Genomic DNA, 19,127 nt, shown 5'->3' on the forward strand with positions numbered 1-19,127 from the left:
TATAATTTTCAGACATTACATGAAATTCCTAAAAATCTTATATGTTCTGGTATAATGTTATGTCATAATTCTAGTTATTACTTTAAAATGTATATCTCAGAAATAACTAAATTTCCATGTCAGTTGCATCATCATGGACTTTCATCAAATCTTTAACCGTGGTCATTTTTAAGTCTTCTGTCATTATAGACAGTTCTGGGTGTACTCTGATGCTTTTGCAAAAATGTTTGTATAAAAGGGTTTCATCTTCAAGGAATTCATGGAAAAGACTCTGACAAGTACAGGTTTCTGGTAACTGACTATACTGCTGAACTGAATGAATAAGCATTTTCAGAACTCTAATGGAAAACTGATGAATTCATAAAAATGCTAACAAAAGATCAAGATGAAAAAAAAATTAATTACATGGAACTGAGTGAACTGATGGGGATGATTATAATTTGGGACTTTCTGTTTGAATAAAAAAAACGTTAAAAAAAAAACCTCAATGGTCCAACTAAAGATTGTAGCCCTATGATATTTTGCATCCAGAGCCCCACTCAATGGCCTATGAATTCTATCTACCCTTATTCCTTCAGCATTGATTACTCTATTTTCATCGTATCTATATATTACAATCTCTTCTATATAATTTTGTGCTGACGCAAACTTACTAAGACTATTCTTTATTTTGGGTGTGTATACCTTGGCTCTTCACTAGATTTGTCAAAAAATTATTTAGGTTATAAGACATTTTTTATCCACCACAATGTGTTAGTCAATTCTGGGATACTTAAGAGTTTATCTTGGAAATGTATGCTGGTGCCTTACAAAAGTTGACCAGCTGTATTTTCCCAAGCTTCCATTATTTTTTTTGCTCATCATCATGTAATGTCAGTGCTGGTGTTCTCACCCAGATGACTTAATGCACCACAGCAAAAGTGTTTCTACATTTCCGTTACTCTCTGTTCTTCTTTATTTTTAACGGTTACATTTTAACATGCATAGGTAAAGTGCGTAAATTTTAAGTGTACAATGCAAGACATTTTACAGAGGGACACATCCATGCAGCTGCCACCCAAATGAAAAGCAGCGTATTATCATTGCCCCAGAAGTTTCCCTAATGCCTTGTCGCGGTCACCTCGTTTCTAAGTGTCCTGTGGCTAAATGTTTTCCTCTAGTGTTATATTTGTGGTTGAGTGTAGCTGTAGATTCTTCATATTCAATGCTATGTAAAATTTCATTGTATGAATATACTATTTATTCAATCTCCTGTTGACAAACCTTTGGGTTGCTTCCATTTTTTAATTAGAGTTGTTATTAGGAGTAATGCTGCTGTTTATATTTTTATACATATACCATTTTGTTGGGAATGGAATTGCTGAGTCATAAGCAATGTATATGTCAGCTTTCATAGATATTATCAAATATATTATCAAATAATATTCTTTTTTTTTTTGCGGTACGCGGGCGTCTCACTGTTGTGGCCTCTCCCTTTGCGGAGCACAGGCTCCGGACGCGCAGGTTCAGCGGCATGGCTCCCTGGCCTAGCCGCTCTGCGGCATGTGGGATCTTCCCGGACCGGGGCACGAACCCGTGTCCCCTGCATCGGCAGGAGGACTCTCAACCACTGCGCCACCAGGGAAGCCCAAATAATATTCTTAATGTATTAGAATTTATCTTGCTCCAAATCGTCTCAGTACTTGATATTACAATATTTTCTTTCTTCCTTTCCCTTCCTGCCTTTACTTATTTATTTATTTTTTCTATTTTAGCTTCTCAGGGGGAAGGGAAGCATGGTTAATTTCCATTTCCTTTTTCAAAAAAAAAATCTTTTTATTTATTTATTTGGCTGTGCTGGGTCTTAGTGGTGGCACGTGGGATATTCATTGCCGTGTGTGGGACCTTTAGTTGTGGCATGCGGGATCTTTATTTGTGGCATGTGCTATCTTTTAGTTGCAGCATGCAGGATATTTTAGTTGTGGCATGCAGGGTCTTTTTTTAGTTGTGGCATGCAGGATCTTTAGTTACGGCATTTGAACTCTTAGTTGTGGCATGTGGGATCTCATTCCCTGACCAGGGATCAAACCCGGGCCCCCTGCACTGGGAGCACAGAGTCTTAGCCACTGAACCACCAGGGAAGTCCCTCCATTTCTTTAATACTAATGGTATCAAACATCTTTTCAGATTTTTTTTTTTTTGATTTTTGGACATCCTCTTTTGAATATGACTTTTAAAGTCTTTTGCTCATTTTCTTACTGAGTTTTTTGTCTTTTCATTATATGTTCTGGATACAAATCCTTTTTCAGATTAATATATTGTGAATATATTCCCCCACTACATGGCTTGCCTTTTCATTAAACTTGTAATAGTGTCTTTTGATAATATAAAGTTCTTAATTTTAATAATATTCAATTTACTGATATTTCTCTTTATGTTTTACTTAAAAAAATTTGCCTCCACCAAGGTCATGAAGAAATTGTCCTTTGTGGTCTTCTATAAGCTTTATTGTTCTACCTTTACGATAAAGCTAGAATCCAGCTGTAATTGATTTTTCTATATATGTGAGGGAATCAAGATTTATTTTTATATGATTATTCAGTTGGCCCAGAAATTAACCTTTACATTAAAGCAATCATACATGCCTGAGTTTCTTTGTGGAATCTCCATTCTGTCCCATTCAAAGTCTGCATATGCTTTGGCAATATTTTTTTTTTTTTTTTTTTTTTTTTTTTTTTTTGCTGTACGCGGGCCTCTCACTGCTGTGGCCTCTCCCTTTGCGGAGCACAGGCTCTGGACGTGCAGGCTCAGCGGCCATGGCTCACGGGCCCAGCCGCTCCGCGGCATGTGGGATCTTCCCGGACCGGGGCACGAACCCGTGTCCCCTGCATCAGCAGGAGGACTCTCAACCACTGCGCCACCAGGGAAGCCCTGCTTTGGCAATATTACACAGTATTCTTTACTGTAATAGATGAAAGATGATGGTACAAACTTCCTTTTCCTTCAAAATTGTCATAATATTCTTGGTCTTTGAATTTCTGTATGAATTTTAGAATCAGCTTGTCACTTTCTATAGATACATACATATATGCACAATCTGCTAGTATTTTAACTGGGATTATACTGATTATATAAATTAATATATAAAGAATGACTGACTATATATTAGTGAAGTGAATTGCTTGGCTTATAAACATTTGGGCATTTTCCAGTTATTGCTTTAGATTGTTATCATAATTTTACGATTTTCAGTGAACAAAATATAATTTCAGTATTTAAAATCTGTGAGACTTGGTTTTGCTCTATATTTTAAATATTGCATTTATTTTTAAAGAGAATTTTTATTCTGTAGTTTTGCAGTTTCACATTTTATATAAGTCAGTTAGGTTAAGTTGGTCATTTATGTTGTTTAAATCTATATCTTTGCTGATTTTTTTGTCATCTTATACAATCAGTTGCTGAAACTGTTTCTAAAAGTCCAGTATGATTGTGTATTATATGCTTCTACTTTTACTTTTGCCAGGTTTTGTCTTATATATTTTAAGACTATGTTATTAGTTACATACACATTTAGAATTCTTATATCCTAGTCAATTGACCTTTTTGTCATTATGAAGCATTTCTTGTTATCTTCAATAATGTTTCTTAACTCAAAGCCTATTTAATCTGATATTAGAATAGCTAAATAGGCTTTCTTTTGGTTATTGTTTATAGTCTAGTCTTTTTCTCTCAATCTTTTCATATCTTAATATTTAAAGCCAAGTAATGTTGGATATTGTTATTTTATCCAGCAAGATAATTTTTATTTCTTATTTGGAGTAATGAATCCATTTACATTTAATGCAACTACCTTGGGGGCTTAAATATACCATTTTGCCATGAATTATCTATTTGCATCATCTGTTCTATTTTTCCTCAATATTTGCCTTCTTTTTGGTTAATCTGGTATTTTAATATTTCATTCTTTTATGTTTCAGTTATATATTCCTTTGTTATTCTTTTAGTTGACCCTACATATTACAATATGCATCTTTGACTTATTGTAGTTTATTATAAGTTAGTATTTTTCCTACTTTTCTGACAATGCAAGGGATAATTTAACCCATTTACTCCCCTTCCCAAATTTCTGCTACTATTGAGTTTAATTCTCTGCACATGCCAAACTACATACAACTAATTTTAATGTTTTGTTCATTCAATATTCATGTAGGTTTTCCCACACATATACCATTGTGCATTTCTTCATTCTTGGACCTCCAGCTTTCTCTCTGGGATTATTTTCCTTCCATTTGTAGAACATCGTTTGATAGTTCTTTTGCTGCAGGTGTAATGATGATTATTTCTTGCAATTTTTGTTTGTCTGAAAATGTCCTTTATCACTGATATTTTGGAATAAATATTTACCAATTTAGAATTACAGTTTGAGTTATTTTCTCTCAGCACTTTCAGATTGCATTCTATTGTCTCCAGGCTTCATTGTTTCTCTTGAGAAGTCAGTGGTACATTTTGATATCTCTCCTTGGAAGATAATTATCTGTAAACCATAATGTCTATTTCTGTCTTTTTAATATTTTACCTTTGTCTTTGGTTATAAGCAGTTTTTCCATGTTTTCACTAGGTATATTTTTCTTTGAATTTATCCTGCATGTGATTCACAGTGTTATTTATTTCTGTGCCTTGATAACTTTTCTTAATTTTGGACAATTTTTTTTTTCTTTTTTGCTATTTTTCCTTAACATTTTGCTCATGTCCCCTCTGTGACTTTACATGATGTTCTTTATGCCTTTTTCTAACTTGCCTCCATCTGGATATTTTCCTTTCTGATGCTGTGTCTAATGTGTGATAAATCAATTTACTGAGTTCTTCATTTAGTTATTGTATTTTTAAATGTATAATTTCCATTTTATTTTCTAATAGATTGATCTCATTATCTATTTTCATAAATACATTAGGTCTGATTGCCTTTGTAGCACTAACATCCAAATTTCAACACCTAAACTAATGTTACTACTGAAAGCTTTAAGCTACCATTTTCTTCTTGGGTTTCCTTGACCTTGGGCTGCTTATTTGTGGTAAGATGCCTCAAGAAGAAAGTAGAAGATGATGCCAGATCACCTGAACGTCTTTTCTTTCTCCAAAAATTATGGTCCCTCAAGTCCTAGATGCCTTTGTTGCTCTCTGCTGCCTTCAGATAACTATATTTTATAACTTGTCTGGTTTTTGTAGTTCTCTGCAAAAGGCTTGGTCTGATACAATGTACTCCTCATAGCCAGATGATTACAAGAATTAGCACATTCAAATGCTATTCCAGGAGAGGGTAGTAATGGAAACTCGGCATACTTCTTACATTGAAAGGACCAAGAAAAGGAGTGAATAACAATTTGCAAAGTTTGCCTAACACAGACAGTAATGGATAAATTGGACAGGTAGAATTTCTCTGACCTAAAATTTTTGTATGTATTAAAATAATTTTAAAAATTTGGTCTAGAAATTATTAAGCTCATTCATTAGTAAATGGAGGAAACTGCATCCCAGAGAATCTTGGCATCCGACTCTAGGACCAGCTTATAAGAATCAGAGTTGAAAGTACCTCCCAGGTTTACAAACTTCCCATAAGGTATTCCCACAAAGATCATACGTTGAAGCCCTCACTAAATGAAATGACTTCACTTGGAGAAAGGGCCTTTAAATAGGTTTTTAAGCTTAAATGAGGTCACAAGTATAGGACCCCAATCTGATAGGACTCATGGCATTATAAGAAGAGGAAGAGAGACCAGAGCTCTCTCTCCCTATAGGCACACATAGAGAAAAAGCCATGTGAGGACACAGTGAGAAGGCTCATCTGCAGGCCAGGAAGTGAGGCCTTACCAAATGCCAACCCTTGTGGCACACTGATCTTAGGCTTCCAGCCTCAGAACCATGAGAAAATAAATTTGTTTTTAAGCCACCTGGCCTGAGGAATTTTGTTATGGAAGCCTGAGCAGAATAACAGAGTGGCCTTTCCACTAAACCAGCTTCACCTTGTTCTTCAGAGCTCTGTTGAACCATAAGGATGTCTAAAGGGAGTCACTTTATGTCCACTCACACTTCAGTCAAAGGAAGGTCGGGATTCTTTATAAGACTTTGTTTGAAGAAAGGCTCTGCTAAAAATAATTCGGAAGTCAGTGATCCCATAATGTATCAAGATTAGGAGCATTTCATCAAATGTGGATATGTAAAAAAGAGAGCAATATTTTCTTCCAGTTATTGTATTAGAAAGAGAGCTGAGATTGCTCTGTTGGACAGTGTGACATGAGGCAATTGATTTTAATTTCCCCAAGTTTCATTTTACCCACCTGTGTACCAGATAGTAATTCCAGTCCTTGCACAAAGTTGCCTGTGCAGGAAATACAAGTTTTGTCTTCTATAATTCAACTTAATTTTTATTTTGTCAAGATGGTAGAAATGTAGTGTCATTCATTTTGAGATGCCTCTCTTTTCCATGGCTGTTTCTAAGTTCTGGGAAGCTTAGTGTTATGGCCTCATTGTGAGGAGGAGAGGATTAGAGGGTATCTAACTGTTGATGATATGTATTCATGATGGCAAACACTCAGACATCCTTTTTCCCGTGTATTCGACTGTGGACACTCTACACAGGTTGCTGTTTGCTTCTTTCTGCAAGTCTCTTCAGCTTCAGTGGCTTTCTCTGCTGCTTTCATGTTGTAATGCTCACTGGATGTGTTGAACTCTTGAAGGGGTGACCTCGGCTTTGCCGTTTTATGTACAGCATGCACACATTTCCTTCTGGTGATTTTGTATTCGTTTAGCCCATTCTGCAAAATGGGAAACAAATCACCAATGATTTCAGCTGCTGAGAATCTAGGGGTTTTACTGATTCTCTGGGGCTTAACCCAGGGAGCTGCACATGGGACTCTACTTTCTTTGGGAGTTACCAATTTCTGTGCATACATTGTTTCTTGAACCCAATTTAAGAGAAGTGGATTGCCTTAGGGTATGAGAAGTTTTGTTCTTTTATCATTACCTGTATTTCCAAATTGATAGTCTTTACTGAGTCATTTCTGTTGCTTCGAGGGTCTTGGCTTTTGAAACACAAAGCCATAAATACACCTTCTGTCTTTCTTTTCTACTGTCATATTTCTTCCCCGAGGCAGAAGCACAGAATGGTCTAGCTGCCACTTGAATAATGGAGAAAGTAGGGAAAATTATAGGGAGGGAGGGAGGGAGGGAGGGAGGGATGGATGGATGGATGGATAGAGAGATTGGTAGGTAGATAGATAGATTTCTTTTAAAATGTATTGCTTCAACTAGATATCTAGATTTACTTCTAGTTTTACAATTCTGGATTATAATAAAAATAATTATTTCATAGTTCCTTTTGCTGAGTGCTCACTCTACCAGGTTACCATGATGAGCACTTTACATACAATAATCATTTTTAACCTTCCCAGCAATCCTATAAGACAGTCTTATCTTTAATTCACAAATAAGAAAACTGAGACTTGGAAATGGTAAACTAAGATCATGGAGTTCATAAGTGGCAGAGCCGGTACTCTAGTCCAGGTCTATCTTACCTTAACACTTGTTCTCTTAAACACTTTGAACTACTTCTCTTTAGGTGACTGAAGTCTTGCCATTCTATAACCTGTGTCAGAATATATTTAATTGTGTTTAGCAGATGGAAAGCTATGAAAGCATTAAGGCATTGACATTAGGTGTGAACCAAGCCATAACTTAGACTGTGATAAGTAACCTGTTTATGCACATGTCTATTTAATCTTCACAGGAAAATTAAAAGATTGTCCTGTTATTATATTCATTTTATAGATAAGAAACTGGTGCACAGAAAGGATTTGAACCCATGTAGTTGGGCTCTAGAGGCTATGTTCTTAACCACCCTGTTTGGCTGCCTCGTCCATAAAAGAGATAGGAGAGTGATGTGTACCCTTAGGAAGAGCCAGCCAAGTGATAGACAAATTTATAGCTTCTGCAACTCTTCATGAGATCCTCATATCTATGACTTCAACCTGCATGAAGGCTTACTAAGCAAAATTATATACAGTGGGGAAGGTAATATTTCATCTCCCTTCAGGTCAGTTGGTTCTTAGCAGCATGCTTTGTGGCTTGAGATTTGAGGATCTCCAGACAGACAAACTCCACAATCCCTCAAAGGTCAGTCTAAATATCAGTCATATAAACAGAACCTTAATCATAAGCACATGGCTGATTTATAGTTCTCAATTGATTCTTGCTTTTTCATGATAGGGCATAACATGGATAACAGAGAAGGCAAAGAGTCAAGGAGCTTCCTGACTCCCTTTGAACTTATCCCAAATTTATTTCCCTGGCTATTTGCACTTGTAACCCTGTACAACCTGAACATTTCTTTCTAACTTTGCCACCTGTTGAGTCTTGTGTCTTCCTTTACTTTTACCCATTTCCTTTGTAATAATAGTACTAGTAGTAGTAGTTGTTGTTTTGTGTGTGTGTGTGAGAGAGAGAGAGAGAGAGAGAAAGGGAATATGTATTTATAAAAATATGATACCTTTGTTGCAATTTGTAAAATTAAGACATAATGAATGGAAACATATTTTGATTCTCAATGCATTGATTTCAGCTTAATAAATGTATGTTGTTCGTGATAAGTAGGTCATTACTCGGAACTCCATCCCGGCAAACTTCTCCTTTTCTTCCCCACAGGCAGCACCTGCATGTTGAAGTCCTCCTCAGAAGCCCACAGGAGATGAGCAGACATCACTGAGCCCTTTCTCAGGTGAGCATCTGTGATTGGACTCAATCATAAACTGTCTTCACTGTCTTTTTGACTGTTTACTCCCTCTGACAATAGCAGTGAGGAAATAATCTTCTAGTTTTGCTAGTAGATATCAACTGGGATAGCCTATTGCATTTAATGGATTTCAACAGACCTTTGACAAACTTTGTAATTAAATTGACTTACTTGCTCCCAGCTTTCTTTTGTTACTAAATGAACACTAATGCTACTGAGTTGCCATGGGTGTACCAGCATAGAAAATGACCCTGGATGCTTAGCTATGGTAATTTTACACTTTAGTCAGTCAGTGGGCATTACTTTAGGGAATCTAATTCTTTCTGCCATCAGCTTTTAGGTGGAGTCCAGTTCATCATGGGCCCGTGGTGATTACAAATCCAAACAACTCTTAGTTATCTGAGTAGGGTTTACTCATGTGGTTTTGTCCCTGAGGCTAATATCTTTTCTCAGATTGGCATCATCTGTTCTTGGTCCCTGGTATAGAGGGACTGCTAGAGAATTCAGATGTTATCCTAAAGTAATCTGACCTTGTCCCCAGATCACTATCCCCATAATATTCACTGTTTCAAAGAAATAATAGAAGGCTTGTTTGTTTGCTGATACGCTTGTCAATGTACCTCTGCTGTGCATCACCTGTATTAGTTATGTGAGGAGAGTATTTCCCCAAAAGCCGAGACCACTTTCCACCCTGGGTTCTGACACTCACTGATGATGGTTTTGAGCAAGACATCTGATCTTTCTGGATCTCAATTTCTTCATCCGTACAGTGACAGAGTTGTTGTACTTCTAAGGACCTTTCCATCTCTGAAACTTCCCTTATTACACTCTGGAAACCTCATAAACCTTCCTTTCCACATTTTCTATAATATGCCTTTAAAACTTTGCCTGATTAGCATATCATGTAATAGCTCATGAGAGGGGTTGAGGAAGCAGTTGTATGGTTTAGATGCCTAGCATGCGCTAAGAGCACTGTGGGGTGTTCTGTACTCTCCTGCCAAATTGATACTGCGCTGAATCAGGGAAATTGCCCAGTAAGCCTCCGTCTTTCTTCTCTCCATATAGTCAGCCTTGAATGTTGATTACATTCAGATCACAGTAAAAATTTTCATCCATTTAAAGAAATATATGTTTTCCATTCTAGAACTTGATTTTTTTTCCCACTTGAACTCATTTGCCTTTTCCCAACAGACACTATATTTAGTCAGATTGTGGAAACTAATTTTTGGTGTCACTGCACATTTGCTCAAGGTATTTATTTATTTTTAAAGTATAATAAGCTAATATTTGCCAGCAAAGGATCCTGTTTGAGGTTCACTGATGCAACTGGAGATGCTGGCAAGGGAATTCTAGTTCTGTTACCCAGCTTCCTGACGATGGCTCAGTATTCTAAATTGCACAGATTATCTCTCTGCTCTGAAATCTTAATACAAATAACTTTTCAATAATTAGTAAGGTTTTGTCACATGCATAAAGATATTGTAAAGTTATGAAAAACACTAATGTTGTTTTAATTGTCTTTAAGTTCCCTATGGGAGTTATATTTTCATACGGATACCCCTAATAATACAGTTGGGAGGACACATCTGAGTACAGAGAGGAGTACCTTTTAATTTGCTTAACTCTTTCAAGCCCTTCCTTTATTTTGTATCCCAAATACTGTTTGACTTTTATGTATAAAAATTCTTATTTGAGGACTGCATTCAATTTTTAAAAGATGGTAAATGGGAGATTCAAGTGCATACATAGGGGAGTAGCTAGGAATAGCTAGGCAAGAGAAAGGGAAAGGCCAGCAGTGAGATATTACCTTTGATCAACAAACCTAGGTATTAGGCATGTGGCATGCATGCTTCAAGAATGCAAGTGCGATTTATACTTTAATAAGAAACATGTAATTAAAATTTAATTCTCAAGATCATTTTCTTTAAAAGCAACAGAGATTTCTTAGAGTTATTGGCTCCCTGCCTGGCCACTTTGGATACAATGCATTGGGAATGCATAGTTGAATTATCAAGCAAGCCTTGGGCATCTCTTTAGGTCTGATATGGAAGGACTCAACAACTTCCAGTTGGACCTTACATACAAAACCCCTACCACCAACCAGGGAAGACCAATCAAGAATCATTGCTGCAGAAGTTTGTCATGCTCCTGCCATGCTGGAGTCCCCGTCATCTTTCCCTTTTCCAGAGAATCTGCACTGTCCACTCCTAAAATTCATCCCCAAGTCCCCACTTCTCACTTCACCTCACTGTTGGTAAGTCAGCAAGAGTAAGAAATGAACAAAGGAAAGCTCTCCTCATCCTTGGCTCTACTTTTCTGAATTCCAAATGGTATTCTTCAGTGCAGTATTCTTGCTTTTAGAATATAAAACCATATAGCCGTTGTTAAATGGTTATAAGAGACTGACCTTGACTAAGAAACATTCCCTTTGGTCTATATCAAAGTCTAGTGCAAAGCTCCTCATTCACTCAGATCCAACTTGTTATAGATACTATGACCAATGGCTTAGAGCTTCCACTGCCCAACAGGTGGGATGGTGGGTGGAGGGGAATATTAAGTCATTCTGATGAATATTTTGCCAGAGAAGGAGGAGGCATGTGTGCTAATATAATTTCTAACTCTTAACATGTTTCATTGTCATTTGTTTCTAGGTATTTTTTGATTTCCTCTTTGATTTCTTCAGTGTTCACTTCGTTATTAAGTAGTGTATTGTTTAGCCTCCATGTGTTTGTATTTTTTACAGATCTTTTCCTGTAATTGATATCTAGTCTCATAGCATTGTGGTCGGAAAAGATACTTGATACAATTTCAATTTTATTAAATTTACCAAGGCTTGATTTGTGACCCAAGATATGATCTATCCTGGAGAATGTTTCTTGAGCACTTGAGAAAAATGTGTATTCTGTTGTTTTTGTATGGAATGTCCTATAAATATTAGTCCATCTTATTTAATGTATCATTTAAAGCTTGTGTTTCCTTATTTATTTTCATTTTGGATGATCTGTCCGTTGGTGAAAGTGGGGCATTAAATTCCCTGACTATGATTGTGTTACTGTCAATTTCCCCTCTTATGGCTGTTAGTATTTGCCTTATGTATCGAGGTGCTCCTATGTTGGGTGCATAAATATTTAAAATTGTTATATCTTCTTCTTGGATCGATCCCTTGATCATTATGTAGTGTCCTTCTTTGTCTCTTCTAATAGTCTTTATTTTAAAGTCTATTTTGTCTGATATGAGAATTGCTACTCCAGCTTTCTTTTGGTTTCCATTTGCATGGAATATCTTTTTCCATCCCCTTACTTTCAGTCTGTATGAGTCTCTAGGTCTGAAGTGGGTCTCTTGTAGACAGCATATATATGGGTCTTGTTTTTGTATCCATTCAGCCAATCTGTGTCTTTTGGTGGGAGCATTTAGTCCATTTACATTTAAGGTAATTATCAATATGTATGTTCCTATTCCCATTTTCTTAATTGCTTTGGGTTCGTTATTGTAGGTCTTTTCCTTCTCTTGTGTTTCTTGCCTAGAGAAGTTCCTTTAGCAGTTGTTGTAGAGCTGGTTTGGTGGTGCTGAACTCTCTCAGCTTTTGCCTGTCTGTAAAGGTTTTAATTTCTCCATCAAACCTGAATGAGATCCTTGCTGGGTAGAGTAATCTTGGTTGCAGGTTTTTCTCCTTCATCACTTTAAATATGTCCTGCCAGTCTCTTCTGGTTTGCAGAGTTTCTGCTGAAAGATCAGCTGTTAACCTTATGGGGATTCCCTTGTGTGTTATGTGTTGTTTTTCCCTTGCTGCTTTTAATATGTTTTCTTTGTATTTAATTTTTGACAGTTTGATTAATATGTGTCTTGGTGTGTTTCTCCTTGGATTTATCCTGTATGGGACTCTCTGTGCTTCCTGGACTTGATTAACTATTTCCTTTCCCACATTGCAGGTTCTTATTAGTTATCCATTCTATGCATATTAGTGTATATATTTCAGTCCCAATCTCTCAATTTATCACACCCTGCCCCCCACCACCACTATCCCCCCTTGGTGTCCATATGTTTGTTCTCTACATCTGTGTCTCTCTTTCTGCTCTGCAAACTGGTTCATCTGTACCATTTTTCTAGGTTCCACATACATGCGTTAATATACAATATTTGTTTTTCTCTTTCTGATGAACTTCAGTTTATATGACAGTCTCTAAATCCATCCACGTCTCTATAAGTGACCCAGTTTTGTTCCTTTTTATGGATGAGTGATATTCCATTGTATATATGTACCACATCTTATTTATCCATTTGTATGTCGATGGGCATTTAGGTTGCTTCCATGACCTGGCTATTGTAAATAGTGCTGCAATGAACATTGGGGAGCATGTTTCTTTTCGAATTATGCTTTTCTCTGGGTATATCCCCAAGAGTGGGATTGCTGGGTCATATGGTAATTCTATTTTTAGTTTTTAAAGGAACCTCCATACTGTTCTCCATAGTGGTAAAAGCTGGTTCTTTGAGAAGATAAACAAAATTGATAAACCATGAGCCAGACTCATCAAGAAAAAAAAGGAGGTGACTCAAATCAACAGAATTAGAATTGAAAAAGGAGAAGTAACAAGTGACATGGCAGAAATACAAAGGATCATGAGAGATTACTACAAGCAACTCTATGCCAATAAAATGGACAACCTGGAAGAAATGGACAAATTCTTAGAAAAGCACAATCTTCCGAGACGGAACCAGGAAGAAATAGAAAATATGAACAGACCAATCACAAGCACTGAAATTGAAACTGTGATTAAAAATCTTCCAACAAACAAAAGTCCAGGACCAGATTGCTTCACAGGCGAATTCTATCAAACATTTAGAGAAGAGCTAACACCTATCTTTCTCAAACTCTTCCAGAATATAGCAGAGAGAGGAACACTCCCAAATTCATTCTACCAGGTCACCAACACCCTGATACCAAAACCAGACAAATATGTCACAAAGTAAGAAAACTACAGGCCAATATCACTGATGAACATAGATGCAAAAATCCTCAGCACAATACTAGCAGACAGACTCCAACAGCATATTAAAAGGATCATACACCATGATCAAGTGGGGTTTATCCCAGGAATGCAAGGATTCTTCAATATACGCAAATCAATCAATCTGATACACCATATTAACAAATTGAAAGAGAAAAATCATATGATAATGTCAATAGGTGCAGAAAAAGCTTTTGAAAAAAATCAACACCCATTTATGATAAACACCCTCCAGAAAGTGGGCATAGAGGGAACTTTCCTCAACATAATAAAGGCCATATATGACAAACCCACAGCCAATATTGTTCTCAGTGGTGAAAAACTGAAACCATTTCCGCTAAGATCAGGAAGAAGACAAGGTTGTACACTCTCACCACTCTTATTCAACATAGTTTTGGAAGTTTTAGCCACAGCAATCAGAGAAGAAAAAGAAATAAAAGGAATCCAAATTAGAAAAGAAGAAGTAAAGCTGTCATTGTTTGCAGATGACATGACACTATGCATAGAGAATCCTAAAGATGCTACCAGAAAACTACTAGAACTAATCAATGAATTTGGTAAAGTAGCAGGATACAAAATCAATGCACAGAAATCTCTTGCATTTCTTTACACTAATGATGAAGAATCTGAAAGAGAACTTAAGGAAACAGTCCCATTTACCATTTCAACAAAAAGAATAAAATATCTAGGAATAAACCTCCCTAAGGAGACAAAATCCCTCTATGCAGAAAACTATAAGACACTGATGAAAGTAATTAAATATGATACAAACAGATGGAGAGATATACCATACTTAGAGTAGAAGAATCAATATTGTATAAATGACTCCACTACCCACAGCAATCTACAGATTTCAGTGCAATCCCTATCAAACTACCACTGGCATTTTTCACAGAACTAGAACAAAAAATTTCACAATTTGTATGGAAACACAGAAGACCCCAAATAGCCAAAGCAATCATAAGAAAGAAAAATGGAGCTGGAGGAATCAGGCTCCCTGATTTCAGACTGTACTACAAAGCTACAGTAATCAAGACAATATGGTATTGGTGCAAAAACAGAAATATAGATCAATGGAACAGGATAGAAAGCCCAGAGATAAGTCCACGCTCATATGGTCACCTTATTTTTGACAAAGGAGGCAAGAATATACAATGGAGAAAAGACATCCTCTTCAATAAGTGGTGCTGCGAAAACTGGACAGCTACATGTAAAAGAATGAAATTAGAACACTCCCTAACATACACAAGGATAAACTCAAAATGAGTTAAAGACCTATATGTAAGGCTAGACACTATAAAACTCTTAGAGCAAAACATAGGCAGAACACTCGATGACATAAATCACACCAAGGTCCTTTTTGACCCACCTCCTAGAGAAATAGAAATAAAAACAAAAATAAACAAATGGGACATAATGAAACTTAAAAGCTCTTGCACAGCAAAGGAAACCATAAACAAGACAACCATCCGAATGGGGGAAAATATTTGCAAACAGAGCAACTGACAAAGGATTAATCTCTAAAATTTACAAGCAGCTCATGCAGCTCAATATAAAAATACACAAACAACCCAATCCAAAAATGGGCAGAAGACCTAAATAGACATTTCTCCAAAGAAGATATACAGATTGCCAACAAACACATGAAAGGATGCTCAACATCACTAATCATTGGAGAAATGCAAATCAAAACTACAGTGAGGTATCACCTCACACCGGTCAGAATGGCCATCTTCAAAAAATCTACAAACAAATGCTGGAGAGGGTGTGGAGAAAAGGGAACCCTGTTGCCCTGTTGGTGGGAACGTAAAGCGATACAGCCACTATGGAGAACAGTATGGAGGTTCCTTAAAAAACTAAAAATAGAACTACCATATGGTCCCGCAATCCCACTACTGGGCATATACCCTGAAAATGCCATAATTCAAAAGGAATTGTGTACCACAGTATTCACTGCAGCACCATTTACAATAGCCAGGACATGGAAGCAACCTAAGTGTCCACTGACAGATGAATGGGTAAAGAAGATGTGGCACATATATACAATAGAATATTACAAAAAGAAACAAAATTGAGTTATTTGTAGTGAGGTGGATGGACCTAGAGTCTGTCATACAGAGTGAAGTAAGTTAGAAAGAGAAAAACAAATACCATATGCTCACACATATATATGGAATCTTAAAAAAAAATGTTTTTGAAGAACCTAGGGGCAGGACAGGAATAAAGACACAGATGTAGAGAATGGACTTGAGGTCAGAGGGAGGGGGAAGGGTAAGCTAGGACGAAGTGAGAGAGTGGCATGGACATATATACACTACCAAATGTAAATTACCTAGCTAGTGGGAAGCAGCCACATAACACAGGGAGATCAGGTCTGTGCTTTGTGACCACCTAGAGGGCTGAGAGGGAGACGCAAGAGTGAGGGGATTTGGGGATATATGTATACGTATAGCTGATTCACTTTGTTATACAGCAGAAACTAACACAACATTGTAAAGCCATTATACTCCAATAAAGATGTTTAAAAATAAAAAGTACTTTTCCTGAAATAAATAAATAACAATTAGGGAAAAAAAAGCTCCAGATAATACCCTGGTTTTTTTTTTCTGCTACTTAATTTTTGGAATTGATAAATGAATGGTCAATTTTTTGAAGCAGAATTATGAAACAGTAGTTTCCTTCTGAAATCAAGCTAAATTATGTTTTCCACTTAGAGGTACAGCAGTGCGATCAGACAAAATTGTCAATCTAATGGCACCATGGAGGCATATTCAATGAGTACTTTTCTGTATCTTATTTTCATCCACTTTAAATGGGAGTAGTGGTAGTACTGAACTCACAGCTATATTGTGAGAATTTTATAAGGTAATACATGTCAATCATGCCACATGTAGTTATGGCTTCTACTTTTCCAATCTTACTCTTCAATGTTAATATTATTATTACCTGTTTAAAAATGTATACACTATTCAAAAATATTTCGTTTATCTCAAAAACACATATTACAGTTTGTAATCATACACTCATTTATGTGGTTAATTGAATAATGTCATCTCTCCCATTAGGCTGTATGCTCCCTGGCTCTGTTTCCTTCCATTTGTTCACCTCTGCACCCCGACATCTTCCATGGTACCAGCACATAGGATTAGAAACAGGTAGACACTATTTGGCCATTTTTTGAACTGCCAAAATGACATTTTCAAGTGGCTCTACCCAAGTCATCACTATATGACTTTTCCTTTTGAAATTATGCTAAAATCTGCTTTTTATTTTAAATTCTCGCAAAACCCATTTTCCAATAGGTAGAGAACTGCAAAGCAACAACTAAAGGCTATGTATCCAACTGAGTTAGGCACACACACACACACACACAAACTCACCAACAACCAAACAATAACTCCTTTCTTCTCTTGTCACACCCCCATATCTGCACCCACCATCATCCATCTGCTTCAAGAGTAGAAGCAGAAAAGGAAATAGGTCTGTGGAATATTCTGGGGTTAGAGGTGTCTTGCTATACCTGGCTGTAGAGGGTCATTGCTGTAGAAAGCTGTACTTTTCTGTGAGCTTTATTTTGTCCGTATCTCTTTCTTACTGTTATAGGGGTCAGTCGTGTGAGAAAGCCAGGGAGCCTGGAGATTGTTATGCACCAAATTCTGTCTAATATATATTTCATAGGGGCATATTTCTTGCATCTACAAAAAGTCAAATGCTATTACAATCATTTTAACATCGACATTTCCTTTTTGTGGACTGTATACGTTCTCTTTCCATCTTCACAAATACTTCCTAACTCTGCATATCATTTCTCTCTCAACCACCACTTGCTCCTCTCTCCACTTTTCTCCGCTCCGTTGGAAGAAAGAGTCTTTGGTCTGTAGAACGTATCCTAAACTTTAATCTACCAACACTGTTCACAACAATATGGATTTTTTTCTCACCCTTCATCTATACCATGGGATCAACTCATTGCCCTCTTGACCTCTTCTGGGAGTAGAATTAATACTACACACATATTCCCTATGATGCTTTATCTTGGGGTTGGATCAGTGGTATATTTCCAGTCTTCTTTGTTGTGTCTGATTCAGTGTCAGTGCAGTTTGAACCATGGGGTATGTCCCCACCTGCCACTATTTGTCAGGATCTGCTTGGAACTAAGAGTCCAGGAAGAAAGGCTTTAAATGAGCAAAATGAATGAAGGAGGAAAGAAGGCAGTACATAAACAACAGAGATTTTGCTGCAATTAAATGGGGGAGTATGATCAGATGGAAGCTGGTTAATACTTTCAATATTTATCAACGATGATTTGTGATGGGATAGTCATCACAAATAGTCATGGATAAGTATCTTCAGCCTAGAATCCTGCCAGGCCTCTCCAGACAGGAAATATTCAATATGTTTACCAGATTAATAAAGTATATTCCATGAAAACCACTGCAGGTCTTATGCAGTGACTTAACACTGGCAGAAAAGCAAACAAGACAATAATTTGACTGATAAAAGGGATGGATTCACATTTGCCCTGTCCTGAGTTGTAATTGCTTTATTCATTTGAATGTTCTCAGGACTGTATAATTTTAGGATTGGAACTTGGAGAGGGCCATTTTCTAAAACTAACCTGTGAAACTACTCAAAGTGAGCTCCAGTCCCGCATTACTAGAAGATGATGTAAACTTTGGGAGACAGGAAGGCATGGGGAATAACTTACTTAGTAAACACTTCATTCATTTTGGCCTCCTAGCATCTGAGGCCATTTCCTTGTTTTAGAGAATACCCATCTTATTTAACAGAGCCTGCCTCTTAATATGCAGTCTCAGAATTCCAGATATTTGCTTTCTTAAGCATCCTTGCAACTAAGTGTAGGACCTCTACCTTAGGCTCATGACCTGGGCACTACAGCCCAGACATGCTGACTCCAGACATTGATTTTGAAGCTAGTAACATATTACTGGAAAAACAGGGAACCTCTTGTGGCTGGCAGTGGTCAGTGGCTACATGTGCTTTCCAAAAGCAGCAGTAGCTTTAACAGTAGACTCTCATGTCTAGCTTGGGTGGTGCTGATTGTGTGAACTGGAGTCAATGCAGTCCCGTGGCTGCAGCCATGGTATCTTCATGGGGCCACTCCCACTGTGTGATCTGGAGAATTGCTTCTAACTGCATAGGCTGCAAGCCTGGTTTCCCCAAACCTTTTGGAGATTATGTGAGCTATGATATAACCTCTGGTTAATAAGTTAACCAGCATTGACTTCTGTTGCTTATAACTAACACCTTAACTAATACAAAGCCAAAGATAGACCCAGAAGTGATTTGGCTATTGTATTAGTTTTTAATTGCTGTTTAACAAATTAACAAAAGCT

The sequence above is a fragment of the Lagenorhynchus albirostris genome, chromosome 13 (genome assembly GCF_949774975.1).
Source record: "Lagenorhynchus albirostris chromosome 13, mLagAlb1.1, whole genome shotgun sequence".
Classification (NCBI taxonomy): domain Eukaryota; kingdom Metazoa; phylum Chordata; class Mammalia; order Artiodactyla; family Delphinidae; genus Lagenorhynchus; species Lagenorhynchus albirostris.